We start from the raw sequence: 14612 nt of genomic DNA on the forward strand, positions 1-14612 counted from the left end.
GGAAAGTATTAAGAAAGCAGGACTAAGCAAAGACACCATCAGGACTTACTCCATCTGAACTATTCTTCTGACCCACTCACCCATGGCATGCACCCACAGTGCCAAAAGACTCTGTGAGAAGGAGCCCTGAGAGCAGAAGCCTCAAATAGTCACTACAAGCTGAGTCTTCCTCACCCAGAATTTGAAAGTCCAAAATATACCAAAAACCAAATCGTTTCCCATGGGTAGCTGAGATAGTGACATTTTTGCCTTCTGATAGTTCAGTGTATACAAACTTTGTTTCATGCACAAAATTATTGACAATATTGTATAAAATCACCTTCAGGTGTATATGAAGCATAAATGCATTTTGTGTTTAGACTTGGGTCGCATCTCCAAGATATCTTATTATGTATGTATATGCAAATACAGGTATTTCAAAATCCAAAACACTTCTGGTCCCAAGGATTGCACATAAGAGAGACTACCTGTAGCTCCAGAGAGCTACTTGAATTGTTCAGGTTTTCCTGTGGTTCTTGGTATATCTATTACATTTCAGCTCCTTTGAGGAGACTACTCAAAAAGTAGAATTTACATCCATTAAATAAATCAGGTGTACACTTATCTAGAGAGTAAGACGAGTTATAGACCGCCATTAAAGTACGTGCAGAGCGCGTACTAGGGTTAGGGAGGTGCGGTGCTTCCGCACCTCCCTAACCCTAATCCGCGCTCTGCGCGTAAAAAAATTACGGCGCCGTTCCAGACGGTCGCCGTCATGAGGATGTCAGGCTGCGCGCCTCTACACGGGGCGGCACGACATGACGTCCTGCGCTCCGCGCCAGGGCGCCTAGGGCGCCCTTTGCGCGAACCAGGAAGGAGCTCCGTTTCGGAGCTCCTTCCTGGTTGAGGCGCGGCTTTGCTTCGCTGGGCGCAACCTTCAGACGGCGCGCGCCAGCCGAAGCAAGGGAGAAAGGAGCCAAGCGCCCCTTTCTCCCCCTCCCTGCCGCCACGGGGTGTCTTGGGGCTTGAAGCCCCAAGGACACCCCTTTTCAGGCTGCGGGGAAGCGGCGTTTTGCCGCTTCCCCGCAGCCTGAAAAGCGGCAGATCGGGCTCAGTCGGCCGCCGTTCTAGCCACTGAGGCCCCGATACACCGGGGAAAGGGACAGGTACAGCCCGCCCCAAATAGGCGGTCTGTAACCCGCCTAAGTCTCACTGACCTCAATAAGACTTATGCCTGAGTACAACTGTGTCATATAAGACTATACAGGAGTGCTTCATGAGTGGAGCTTTTGCTAGGCTGCTGCTGGTTGCTATTATTATTATTTAAATTATCAGTGTGAAAATTTAAAATAGAATAATAACTTGAGGACAGTGATATAATACCACATTTTTAAGCCTTGCCTCTTACTACATTCAAGCCTCCACGTTTGTGGCTTTGACTTTTGCAGATTTTACCGCTATGTTTTCTCTAGGAATCTCTAGATCCTTCAGTGTGACTCTGCTGAAAGCTTACTATAGAGTCACGCTTAAAGACCTAGACACTCTTAGAGAAGATATTTCTCTAGACATTTTAGGTCCTCCAGTGTTATTCTATGGTCAAGTTCCAACTGATGTTGATGACAGAGTTGTGCTGGAGGATCTAGAGGTTCCTAGAGAGGTTTTTCTCAAGTTAAAAAAAAGTGGTTTTTTATTTGTGGTTTTTCCACTTTCATAGGGATCCAGTGACCCCAGCAAATGTTGAGGGCCCATTGTACATAATATTGTGAAACAATAAGTCTCTTAAGGCAGTGAACCTGGTTAGTATGTTAAACTAAACATTATAACATCCACATTAACAATTTATTTATTATGCATTATTGTAAATACTATGGAGTATTTTCGTCAGTTTTTTTTTAAGAAAATGTGTCACCAAAGAGCAATTTTTCCACAATGTGAACTAGCAACTCTTAACTTATTCAGCAGATGAAAAGCATATCTGCAACATTAAGAATTAAATCTGCATATGTTTTTATGAGCCAAATCTCAGTGCTTAGTCAGAGACATACCTAGTGAAATGACCCAACAGTAGAACTGCTTTTAAACCAAGACTCTGACACTGAACTGACCCTACTAATATAATGGCATGGAATAGTGAATTTCTTAGGAAATTGTGAGGGATGGGAAAGTCCCAGGATATGTTGTTTTTGTTGACTTATATCCCGCCTCTTCCCCACTACAGGGACTCAAGGCGGCATAGGGAAGCTAATGGACAGGAATTGTAAAGTCATGGAGGTTTGAGGAAGGGTACCATGTAGCCAGTCCAACTCATAACAAGAAACCTGGAAGGATAGACATGAGGCTTAAGGAAAGTGGGAGAGAAGGCAGGAATTGGGGCAAGAGAAGACTAATTAAGTGTGGGGTGATGAACATTTACAGTATTTCACATCTGGGACTAGAGAGGATGGTGGAAAAATGACAAATAATGCAAGGACAACAGGATAGGGTACTTGAAAGGAAATTCAAAAACCTGAGGAAACAATAGATAGAGGAAATGAAGAATAGAAGAAAGGGGGGGGGGGGGCCAAGGAGAAAGAAGGAATATGTGGCAGGAAAGAAACTAGTGGCAGGAAAGAAACAAATAGAATATAGAGTTGGAAGAGACCACAAGAGCCATCCAGTCTAACCTGTTTCCATGCAGGAATATAAAATCAAAGTACAGTACTCCTAACAGATGGCCATCCAGTCTCTGTTTATAAACCTCCAAAGAAGGAGACTCTACCACATTCCAAGGGAGTGTATTCTATTGTTGAACAGCTCTAACTGTGAGAAAGTTCTTCCTAATATTTAGGTGGAATCTCTTAGGGAATGGAAGTTTGGATGTGCTGAGACTGAAAAACTAAAAGATGCTAAGTCTAAAGAAGGGGAGCAAATGATGCAGCCCTCCAGATGTTGTTGGAATGAAACTCGCACCAACACTAGTAGCATAGCAGATGGTAAGGGATACTGGGTGCCGCAACTGAACAACATCTGGAGAGTTGCACATTCACACTCCTGGCCTAGAGAGTTTATCAGAGAATTCTGCACATGTAGGTTCTATTGTTATTATGCTTTGGCAACTCTAAAGGGGATGATAGAACCATAACATGGAGGTTGAATGGCATACACTGATTTAAAACAAATACACCAACTCTTTGGATGCAGGTTTCTAGTACTATTTCTGAAGGAAAGTCTTTCTAAAGTTTCTGTAGCTGCTCAAAGTACAGATGACTTCACGTTGAAAAGGAAGTGGAAAAAGCCAGAGAGCAAGAGATATGACTCAAGTACAGCTGGAAATGAAATCAATTTCCAGCAATAAGAAACACAAGTGTATTTTCAAATAAACATATGGTTCTTGGCCAAATACAATATAATGATTACACAAGATTCATGAACTATTTTTCCTTTCTTTTTAAAAAACAAACAAACAATCAAACAAACAAACATACCTGGGAACAGGGTCCCAGGTCTCCTTTGGGCTCTATTCATATTTTGAGATCCAAAAAAGTTTCATTGCTTACTAATCTCATGCAGTATGGCCATGTAGAAAGACTTCTAATGTCTTTTTAAAAATGATGATGATGATGATGATGATGATGATGATAATAATGAATCAATTCATTCAACTCAAGTTTTGACTTCTAAAACCTTATAAAGTTGCCAAATTTCACCTCCAACTTATCTTTAGAATGGAAATAGTAATAGGTTTAATTACCAATAAAAACAGGCAAACAAAATGATCACTTTCTGTATGCATGGCAATAATATTCCTGCCTGAACATTGATTTCTGACAAGGGGGGGGGGCTCCAGTTTTCCACCAATGGGATTACTGCATTACACAAAGAACCAGCAGAAAAATGTCTTGGCAGTAGCCTCCTGCTTGTGGAATGCACTTCCCTGGGAGACATGACTGGTGCTGCCAATGCCCTTTTGCTGGCACCAAGCTAAAACTTGGTTCTTCATCTAAGCTTTTAGTTCTTGAAGACCAGAGGTTGCCTCTGGTCTATGTGGCTGCGACTTCCATCCACTGTTTTACCCTACTGAATTCTATTTTTTAAAAGTGTGCTATAATTAATTTTTTATAAAAGATATGTCCTCCGTTCTCAAGAAAGAAGGCAGGATATAAATATTTATATTAACAAATAAAAATAGGAGACTATAACCACCCATCACAATATATATTGGGCCTTCTCCTAAATCCAAAATTTATGAAAGTACATCTGACAATCCAGAATGAGGTGCATTGCAGATAGGGTTGCCATAATTCTGGACCTCGAAACTGGGACAAATGTAGGACAAAATTTTCAAATGTAGGACATATTTTGTAAAAATGGAGGACACGCCAAAAAAATGATGCTTTTTTAAAAGTGTTAATATAAATGCATGTTTCTTAGGCATGATCAAAATGGAGGACATTTTGACATTGTTCCTAGACAGATGGCAGAAATGGACTTCCCTTTCTGGCCAACCTGCCTCCCCCATTCCAAACAGCACATTTGGGCATCGAAGAGGAGGAAGAGTGGAAAAGGCAGAGGAGGAGGAAGAGGAGAAGAAGGAGGAGGAAGAAGAAGGGGAGGAAGAGGGGAAGAAGAGGAGGAGGAGAAGAAGAGGAGGAGGAGGAAGATGAAGAAGAAAGGGAGGAAAAGGAGGAAGAAAGGGAGGAAGGAGCAGAGGAGGAAGAAGAAGAGGAGGAAAAAGATGAAGAAGAAGGGGAGGAAGAGGAGGAGGAAGAGGAGAAGAAGAAGAGGAGGAGGAAGAAGAAGAGGAAGTAGAGAGGAAGAAGAAGGGAAGGAAGAGGGGAAGAGGAGGAGGAGAAGAGATGGAGAAGAAGAGGAGGAGGAAGAAGATGAAGAAGGGGAGGAAAAGGAGGAAGAGGAAGAAGGGGAGGAAGAAAAGGAGGAGGAGAGGAGGAAGAAGAAGAGGAGGAAAAAGAGGAAGAAGAAAGGAAGAGGAGGAGGAAGAAGAAGAGGAAGAAGGGGAGGAAGAAAAGGAGGAGGAGAGGAGGCAGAAGGAGTAGGAGAAAGAGGAAAGGCTCTTTCCCCTGCCTGGCTTTCTCCGCCGGCGACGGAAGAAGCCAGGGAAGGGAGTGGGGCCTCGCTGAAGGGAAGCCCCAAACCTCTGCCTGGCTTTCTCCGTCGCCAGGGGAGGAAGCCAGGGAAGGGGATGGGGCCTGGCTTTCCCTGCCCCACTTTCCTACGCGCGCGCGCGCACCTGCCACTAGCCCCTACTGAGGCCTGGGCTGGGCAGTGTTCAAGCCCTCACCTTGGAGGCGAGGAAGGCGAGCTGGAGGAGGAGGTGGGTTGGCGCCGCAGCAGCCGCATTAGCAGCAGCGGCAGTGGCCGGAGCGGGCCCCGAAACAGGGGACCAGGCACGGGTGGGGGCCCAAACCGGACCGTGACCGGGAGGGGCCCCCCAAAACCGTGCTGGTCACGGGGGGGCCGTGCTATGGCAACCCTAATTGCAGATAACATATACAGTAATGGTGAAACTATTATGCGTTGTCTTTGTAACTGAAAATTATGAATTGCTGTCATCAATATTCTGATAAGTCTTCATTCAAAAGCAACCAGTTCTTGACGTGGTTTCAAAATTTACATACAGTTTGTCCATTTCCCCAAATTGGCTGGGCTGCTGAATGGACTAAGGACATTAAACTCTTTCACTTTTCAAAGCGTTGCTTCCACAATGCAATCTGGCATGGATATTTGTATGAATATTTTGCAATTGTTAACTGAAATTTAGGCATAGTTTTTTTCACAGTTGTGTTTTTACTTTCATTCCGGGGTTTTTTTCTATTGATTTAGGATTTTTGTTTTGTTTTGCTGTTTCCTTTTGTTCCTGTTTTTCCTTGTTTCCCTTTTTTATTATTTGAATACAACAAAATAGTAGTAAATGGAAGTGGGGAAGATTGGCTCATTCACACCAGTTTTTGGTATTATGCCATTCCCATTGAAGGCATTTGTACACTTCACTTACAAAAGGCAACTTGCTAAGACAGCTTTACAGAAAGCCTAACTAAACCAGAAAAATCTATTAGGATTTTGTAGCATAAACACCGAGAAGGCATATTGCCCCTACTTGCTTCTTTTAAAAAGTAAAAATAACAAAGAAAAGAAAGCAAAAGAAAGAATTATGGACTGTGAGTTTTGACGAAAATCTAAATAATGAAACAGCATCACAGTAGCTACTCCCCCCCAAAACAAAATAATTCCAGATCGTGTGTCAAGAACATGGTCAGATGCATTTTTATTTTGGTCTTTAAATTGATATATTCTCTTTATTCAACTATATTTGAGCTTCTTGTTGTTGCTGCTTTTGAGTACCTTCAAGTCTTTTTTGACTTGTGGCGACCCTACCACTTAATCTTTAGGAACAGTTTCCACTTGTACAGAAAACACAAGTCAACATCATCTCTTTTGTTTACCACTGTCAGAACTACTCATCATATTTATGCATTCAACATTGTATAACACACATATATTTCTCTGTTCATTTGGCGAACTTCAAAATAGAACTTGATGCACTAGTTTTGGATTATTATTCTGCTCACAGATTACATGGAATTTTGCCCAAGATTCCAGTATTTAAAGCACTCTCTACAGGTTTCCATTTCAGTTTTAAAGGGTAAGCTCCAACTGAGATAATTAAGATTGATTTAGTTTCTTTCACTATCTATCTTAAACTCTGAATATATCTTTTCACTATCATAAACTCTGAATGTTTAAGTAACCTGCTGAGTGAAAAGCAATTAAGTCAGAATGTCAAATATACAAGAGAGTTTAGTCTGTGTGTTACTTTGTAGGTACCCTGCTTTCACTTCATTTACATATGTTTAGTTCATACAATAGTTTTCAATCAATTAACTAGAAAAGTCAGTTCTAACAAAAGCTAACTAGCTATTAACCTGTACTCACTATTTCTTTCAAAACAGAATAGATTTAAAAAGTTACTTAGCTTTGATTAGTAGGTGACATACAGTGAGTACTTGGTAGCAATTTTAAAAACCCTGAGATCCAGTATCCCAGTTGGTGAAGTATCCCTTCATGAAAAGATACTTCACCAACTGGGATACTGGATCTCAGGGGTTTTTTTTAATTGCTTCCAAGCACTCACTGTATGTATCCAAATAATTTTCTTTCAGGATTATTTAGACAGTGAAAATAATCCTGGTAGAATCTGGGGAAATCTTTGTTGTTCAGATGCATTTTGAATGCATTGGATTAACCCAGGATAATCAATCTTGGGTCGTCTCGCCCCCCCCCCCCCCCCCCCCCCCCCGGTTTTCCTAAAAGATTCACACTGGTGGCTGTGTGAATAACCGATGCTAATAGACCCAGGATAAAACTCTACATGCCTTGAATGTGTTTACAGTACATCAGCATGATTGAATTCATTTTTATTTGGAGTGCTGACATGTGTGAGCAACATAACTTGCAGAGATGGGCACAGATGCGGTTCTGATTTAAAAAACAGTGTGACAACAAAACGGGAATAAGCGAGTGAGACTATTTGTGTAGTCACGCTAATAACAACAGCATCTGAATGGCCCCTTCCTTTAGTTTACATCTTATATATACACACTCACTTTTCCTTTGACCAGTAATAGAACCTTTCAATATGAACAGCAACAATAGTTTACACTACACAAATTAAAAATAAAAGCACACTTTGACTGAACAGGTCACTTCCTATTGTAAAAAAGGCATTTCCTGCACCTAAAATGGCCCAGGAAGCAACCATGTGGCAACAATGCTCCCAGATAGGTTCTACTTAGTCACCTCCTCTTTCTGCTTCCTCTGGCTTCTGTCTCAGCTCAGCTCAGCTGGAAAGAAGGAAAAGGGACACCAAGGCTACCGAGGGAAGCAACTCCAGAGTCTGATGTGTGCCTCAGAAACAAGTTACCAGTGCAGCCTTTTACCAGCGCAGTCTCCCCTATCAACCACTCTCTGCCCACCTCTAGCCACGGACCCTTAGGAGGTGAAAGGATGAGAAGAGATTAGTATTGCTGGGGCCAACACAGCCGAGTTTGAAGAGAAAGAGTGTGAGGACTTGAAGACACACAACAACATTCCAATGAATTGCCCTGGCAGGAGCCAATGTAGCCCCCTATCATTCAACAATTACCTTCCCCTAGTCTACACTCATGTTGTGATATGAAGGTAAGATATACTTCTAAATGTACATAAAGGTACTTAAAAGCTGTAGTTTTCTCTCTTCAAAGAACAGGTGACCTACTCTGCACACTCAGAACAATGAAGCTTGGGCATGATCCAACCAAAGCTGAATGCTTTTTCCCAGAACTTGTGCATCTAAAAGTGCTTACCTTTGGCTGGATTGTAACCCTTATCTTTTACTGCTTGGGTTATAAGGACAGATGATAAATCAAGTGCCACTGAAGCAAAATGAATGCAACTGTGCTACTTTCTTATGATTGCACCATTTGCCTTTCTATATAAGGTAATTCACATGCTGTTTCTCATCATGCATTACTCAGCATGATTTGGTCATCTTCGACTTGCTCATTACTGCAAAGCTGATCTGATGAAACCAGTCCAAAAGACCAGAAATAGCCCTTTACCTGTAAAAGCATTCAGCCTGAAGATGGTCACGTAACTTTTTCAAAATGTTATCATTCTTTTAACTTGCCTGTACTTACTATTTCTCATCTGGATGGATCAATCCTCCAAACTTTATTATCAGAAGAAAACAAATCAATGTTCAGTGTTTAAACAGTCATATATATTCTCCCTTTTATAGTATAAAACTTACACTGCATAAATTGAAAGGGAAAAAGACAAAAGTACTGAGGAAGCCAAAAAAAAAAACCCACACACACTTGAAGATCTGATTCTAACATGTACATCCAGTGACAATTTGTAAGAGTTAAATGATCCCGTACTTATTTTTCCACCATGTACATCTACACGTCCTTGGCCAGTAAGGAGATGGCCACACTAGTCAAGAGATTCTGAAATGTCTGGTAAGTATCCTTAGGTTACTACCCCCACCCAAAAAAAAAATACTTCTGGCAAGGAGACAGGAACTGTCCATTTCAAAAAGAAATCAAGTGACTCATTGTATCCCACAGGAAACCTCTCAAGTCAAGAATAAACCTATGAACTCCCACTTTCCCCTTTTGGCTTACAATTCACAAACTACTGTTCCTCCACATCTGTGTATTAAATGAAACACCTAAAGGAAGGGAGGTGTAAAACAACAACAACAGGGTACTCAGACACAAAGGAAGACAGGGTTCCAGTACTTCAATTATTCTTGCAGTTCAGAAATTTTAGCAGGTGCAGCCTTCCAAAACCTGCAATGCTGGGATAGAAAAAGCTACACCTGCCAACATTTTCTCCTCAGTGACGGTTACTTGAGTCTTGCTCTCTCACACATCTTAACCCCAGCCCAGGCTACAATTAGCCTTAAGCACAATTCAACAGTCAGTTTTGTGAATGTCTAGTAATTTAAGATTAAGCCAGAATGGCCTACTGGTTTGAGTGTTGGACTATGGAGACCAGGGTTCAAATCCTGGCTCAGTTATGTTAACCCACTGGATGATCTTGGGCAATTCACACATTCTTAGCATTAGAGGATGGCAGTGGCAAATGGTCTCTGAAGAAACTTGCTATAAAAATCCTGTAACAGGTTCACCTTAGGTCAGAAACAACTTGTTGGCACCCAACAACAACAACAACAACAACAACTTAAACTTGCAAGTAATGCTCCTTTTTAAAAGAGGATGTGAAGCAAATAAAAAGCTGTAACAAGGACTCCTATGTGGCAATTCTATGTGTGTGTTTTTAAGATAGAAAGAAATGCAGCAGAACTAAATAACAGAATCAGAGTTGTTAAGAAACCCAAAAGGCCATCCAGTCCAACTGCTGTCATGCAGGAACTCACAATCAAAGCAGCCCCGAAAGATAGCTAACCAGCCTCTGTTTAAAAATCTCCAAAGAAGAAGATCCAAGGGAGTGTGTTCCACTTCAAACAGCTCTTACCATCAGGAGGTTATTCCTAATGTTGAGCTGGAATCTCTTTTCCTATGGTTTGAATCCATTGCTCCGTGTCCTATTCTCTGGAGCAGCAGAAAACAAGCTTACTCCTTCCACATTACATCCTTTCAAATATTTAAACAGGACTATCATGTCTCCTCTTAACCTTCTCTTCCCCAGGCTAAACATACCCAGCTCCCTAAACTGCTCCTCGTAGGCATAGTTTCAGATATTTCACCATTTTGGTTGCCCTTCTCTGGAGACTTTCCAGTTTGTCAACATCCTTCTTGCATTGTGGTGCCCAGAACTGGACACAGTATTCCAGGTTAGGTCTGACTAAAGCAGAATAGAGTGTTGTTATAACTGCTGGCTAATATTTTAAACAGCAGTTTGGAGCTATGATGACATTCCTGCTGGAAAGTATGACTGGCATGAAAGATCAATCAAGACCTCAGTGTGTATCTTCAAACTTCTAAGGAATGCATATTTACCCATCACATGTTCATGAATACTGTGGGAAATATCACTAGAAGACTGGAGTAAGTTGCTACCAACAGGGCTACTGCATAAAGTGGCTGGCATACATATAGAGTCTAGACTGACAATATCCCACTCACCCCATTTGTAATCTGCAATACAATTCTTATTTTTAAGCAAATCTCTCCCTACTTCTCTTTAATATTATTTAGTGAAGGATTATTGTAAAGGGCTATAATTAGTCTTCTATGAAAACAATTAAGAGTCTGAATAGAAAATTAAAGAAGTTTATTAGTATCATTGCCTAACATCTAAACAACTTTTTGGGGGGTTACATTTCCCAATCTTTTCTTGCTTGGTTAAAGTTCATTGCACTACTTTGACCTTTAACTTCTCTCTTTTCACTCTCCTGACTCCTAATCAACCTTTGAGCAAGAGTTAATAGCCTAACAGACATACTCAGCTCACATTCTTTTATAAATGGATTTGGACTACTGAACAGCTGTCAGTAAGAGTGGAATGCTTAACTTATGGCTGAGTAGCTTACTGGAAGATTAAAATATAACTTCTTCTCTTCTGTAACAAATACCAGACATACATTGCCACAATGCAGACATTAATCTGCCCAACTGCCAAACCATTTTTATTTATTACACTTTAAAAAGAATTCAAAGCAACTTACAAAAATAATGTAATGCATTTTTAAAAAATGGCAAGTAGGTCAAAGCAATTTATGAACTGACCATCTAGCAATAAAAACAGCGACCTGCATAATTAAAAAAGGATTCAACAGCATTGAAAACTGATGCAGTCTAGCAAAGTAACCAGTCTCCTTGAACAGTCTACTTAAAAAGCAAAGTTGTCAAAAAACAAACAAACAAACAAAACCCACAAATATGGAGTAAGGTGGGCCTTCCTGGAGATGGCATTCTGCAATATTGGCATCACAGCTAAAAGGGCCCTGCCTTTTCTAGTCACCTACCCAAGTTGAATCAGTAACACACCTACAACTGGACTTCAGCTGTTAATAGAAATGGCCAAAGTAGCACACATGGGAAAAAACTAGTATGCAAAGGGATACTGCAGCACCTTTGAGTCTACCTGAAATATAGATGTTGGTAGAAAGAGCTTTCATAGACTTGAACCTGCTTCCTCAGATGCATGTGCAGAAAACTGTGACTCTGTTGAGCAAACCTGTTTTTGTCCTAACTTTTTAAAAGCTATTTATGTGAATTGCTTTGGCACTGGAAGGTGCATTTTATTTCCCACAACCACCCCAAAAAAGTTCTTAGTCCTTTTGGATACTGTGGTGCCAAACTGTTTAGGACTTTACATATCAGAACCAGCACCTTCATTTCTATTCAGAAATGCACAGAAAACCAATTCAGTTCATAAAATACTGGAATAATATGCTTTCTCTAGCCAACCCCAGACAATTCTGGTCGAAAGTTTCCAGACCCTTTTAAGTGCAGATTGTAGATTCACAGGTCATGTCTCAAGGTTATTAAGGCATGAATGTCTATAGCCATATCAGACTTCCCCATGAAGGGGCACAACTGGCATACCAACCAAAGCTGGTTAAAAGCACCCTGCCAACATTCAAATGAGTGACATTACCAAGGATTTTAATTTTAAATCCTCCCTTTTAAGAGTAAGTGCAATTCAATGCAGACTGCTCCCTAAATCAACATTAAATAACCAAGAGGCTTCTGCAGATTTGCACACTCTAAGATGGAGTGGACAAAGTGTGGCCTGCAGTCTGCATGTCACCCCCAGTGCTATTCTGTAGCCTCCAGGGTCCCCAAGGGGTCAAAAATATTTTTCTTTTGCAAAAAATGTTCTATCTCAAAAATGCCCCAATGCTCTCTAAGTGGTGGAGGCCACATTTCCATCACTTTGGAAGTCCCATGAACACCCACCTGGGTCAAAACAATCCCCCCCCGGTTTTGTTTTGGGGGGTTTTGCCTCAAAATTCCCTCTACGGGACCAGGAAAGGACAAAAACAGTGAGAATGCACCCATGTCCCCTAGAGGATGTGGGTAGCATTTAGGGGACAAACTTTTTTATTTATGCATTTATTTTTTGCAGGAGTAGGTACGCGTGGTGTGCATGTGTGTGGCTCTCCAAGGATTCCTGTAGCCCCCTAGCCTTCCACACTGGCCCCACCCCTGCTCCAAACTCTCCTCTTACATCCACATTTGCTCCCTACTTTCCCACTTTGCACTGATAAGGTTTGCTGGATTGACTGGAGTTGTAAGACCTATGGCTTGCAGCCAATTCCTGATTGATAGTAATCACAAGTTATCCCATCTGGGTAACTTTATTAATGCAGCTCAGGAAAAGAAAGAGGGAACCTTCACCCAAAAGAAGAAGACAATTTGAATGTAGGGCCTTCTTACCCCAACCAATGGTTTAGCAAAAATATACATTAAGGCTACAGTGTGTAATGCAAGATGAGTCAGAGAGCTTTACCCTTATTTAATCAAATGAATCTTGCAACACTGATGCAAGCAGTGGCATTCCATCACTCCCACACTATGCAACTGTCAAAAGCTTCTTGATAATGAAATATTGTTCTTTGAAGGGTGGGGATCTCCAGTACAGAACCTCCAACACCCTCATGAAACCACCATTCTTTTGGCTCTTTGGGAAAGTCTTAATAGTTGCAGCACACATCCAATTTATGCATGCTAGTGGGTGCTCCTGAATCCAGGAGCTCTACACTCCACACACTGGTATATTAATATGCTGTGTCCTGACTTTGAAACCAGGGTTTGACTTAGCTCTCAGGTGAAGGATTGTTAGAAAACTGAGAAGCAGGAGTTCAGCACTAATCCTTTGCATTCTGGTAAGGGTCTAGTTATTTGAGGTGTTTCTGCTTGTGCACCCTGCTTTTTACCAACAAACCAGAATTGTCAAGAATTCCTGCTGAGTGTTTTGGGCAAATGCCTCTTAAGCCTTATTCTCCATTGCTTAAAGTCTCCTCTAAGTACTGACACTTTTAAATCGTGAACCATCAACTTGTTTTATTTATAAGTACATGCATTACAAAGGTATACAGAAGATGCAGGTACTTTAGTACTTCAGAAAAGGTTATTTTTTGCAAAACTTCTGCTACTATGCTTACTGTTTCAATTGCATTTTCCATATTTAACTGCTAACTTCAGATTCTTGTAGACTCTCTCAATAATGATCAAATGTATTTATACTCAGAAAATTGTAGTTTATTTTCTCAAGGATTACATACTTTGTGCTTTGTCCTAGACAACTTGAAAACTCTTTAGTATAATGTTGGCTTACTAGAGGTAGATGCCAACTTCTTGATTTTGGTTACCTTTTAATCAATTCTTGAATCTATCACATGGCCCATTTCCAAAAGCCCTCAAATGCTTCATAACTTCCTTGAAACAATTTTAGCTGACACTTAATGGACTCCAAAAGACAAAAGGCAACCTAGACCAGACTTCAGCATGAACATGAAGTCCTCCATATCCAAACATCTCAAGTGGATGGTGCAATATCTTGCAGCAGTGGTTATTAACTTCTTCAATACGGATCCCTTTTAAATATCTTTTGTTGCCGCTGACCACCAACTCAAGATTTAGAACCCTAAAATGAATCAACCATTTATTTAAATATTTAGTTGCTTATCAAGGGTCTTCAAATTTAAAAGGAAGGAAGAAATAATTAAATGCACATAATCTTATTATATATTTATTGAACTGATTCCATACATGATGATGATGATGATGATGATGATGATGATGATAATAATAATACCTGAACACCATCGCCTAACACTGTATTACTTGTTAATTTTAATTAATTAATGAGAAGGCTAGTGCTGCATTCACTTACAAGTCTTGTTATGTCAGGCTTAATAACTGGAATTGGTATTCTGAGTTCTGACTCTACATTTTTCAAACAGTTCCTATACGAAATGTTTCCTCATTGTTGGAGGTCAGAATATACTTGGAAACATTTTATACTCCTAACACAAGGATTTAAAAAAAAATAATGTCTTCCATCTTGCCATTTGGAAAATTCTCTTTTGATGTGCAGAAAATCTTGCATCTACAGTTGTCCCTCCGAATTAGCAGTTTTGGGAATTGCAGATTTGATTATTCGTGAGTCCTTAGCTGTGC

General features: G+C 40.6%; 1 protein-coding gene across 5 annotated transcripts in view; it reads right to left on the bottom strand.

Annotated features, from left to right (window-relative positions):
* Nucleotides 1–14612, bottom strand: part of GNG12 (G protein subunit gamma 12) — a 55706-nt gene that overhangs the window by 14658 nt on the left and 26436 nt on the right. The window contains exon 1 of one of the 5 annotated variants that reach the window (XM_042463116.1): nucleotides 8319–8375. The exons of the other annotated variants lie outside the window; for them this stretch is intronic. The gene's annotated coding sequence lies outside the window, so the exon portion shown is untranslated. Of the gene's footprint in view, nucleotides 1–8318; nucleotides 8376–14612 lie in introns of those variants that run through there. 5 annotated transcript variants of the gene reach the window in all.

The sequence above is a fragment of the Sceloporus undulatus genome, chromosome 4 (assembly GCF_019175285.1).
Source record: "Sceloporus undulatus isolate JIND9_A2432 ecotype Alabama chromosome 4, SceUnd_v1.1, whole genome shotgun sequence".
Taxonomy (NCBI): Eukaryota; Metazoa; Chordata; class Lepidosauria; order Squamata; family Phrynosomatidae; genus Sceloporus; species Sceloporus undulatus.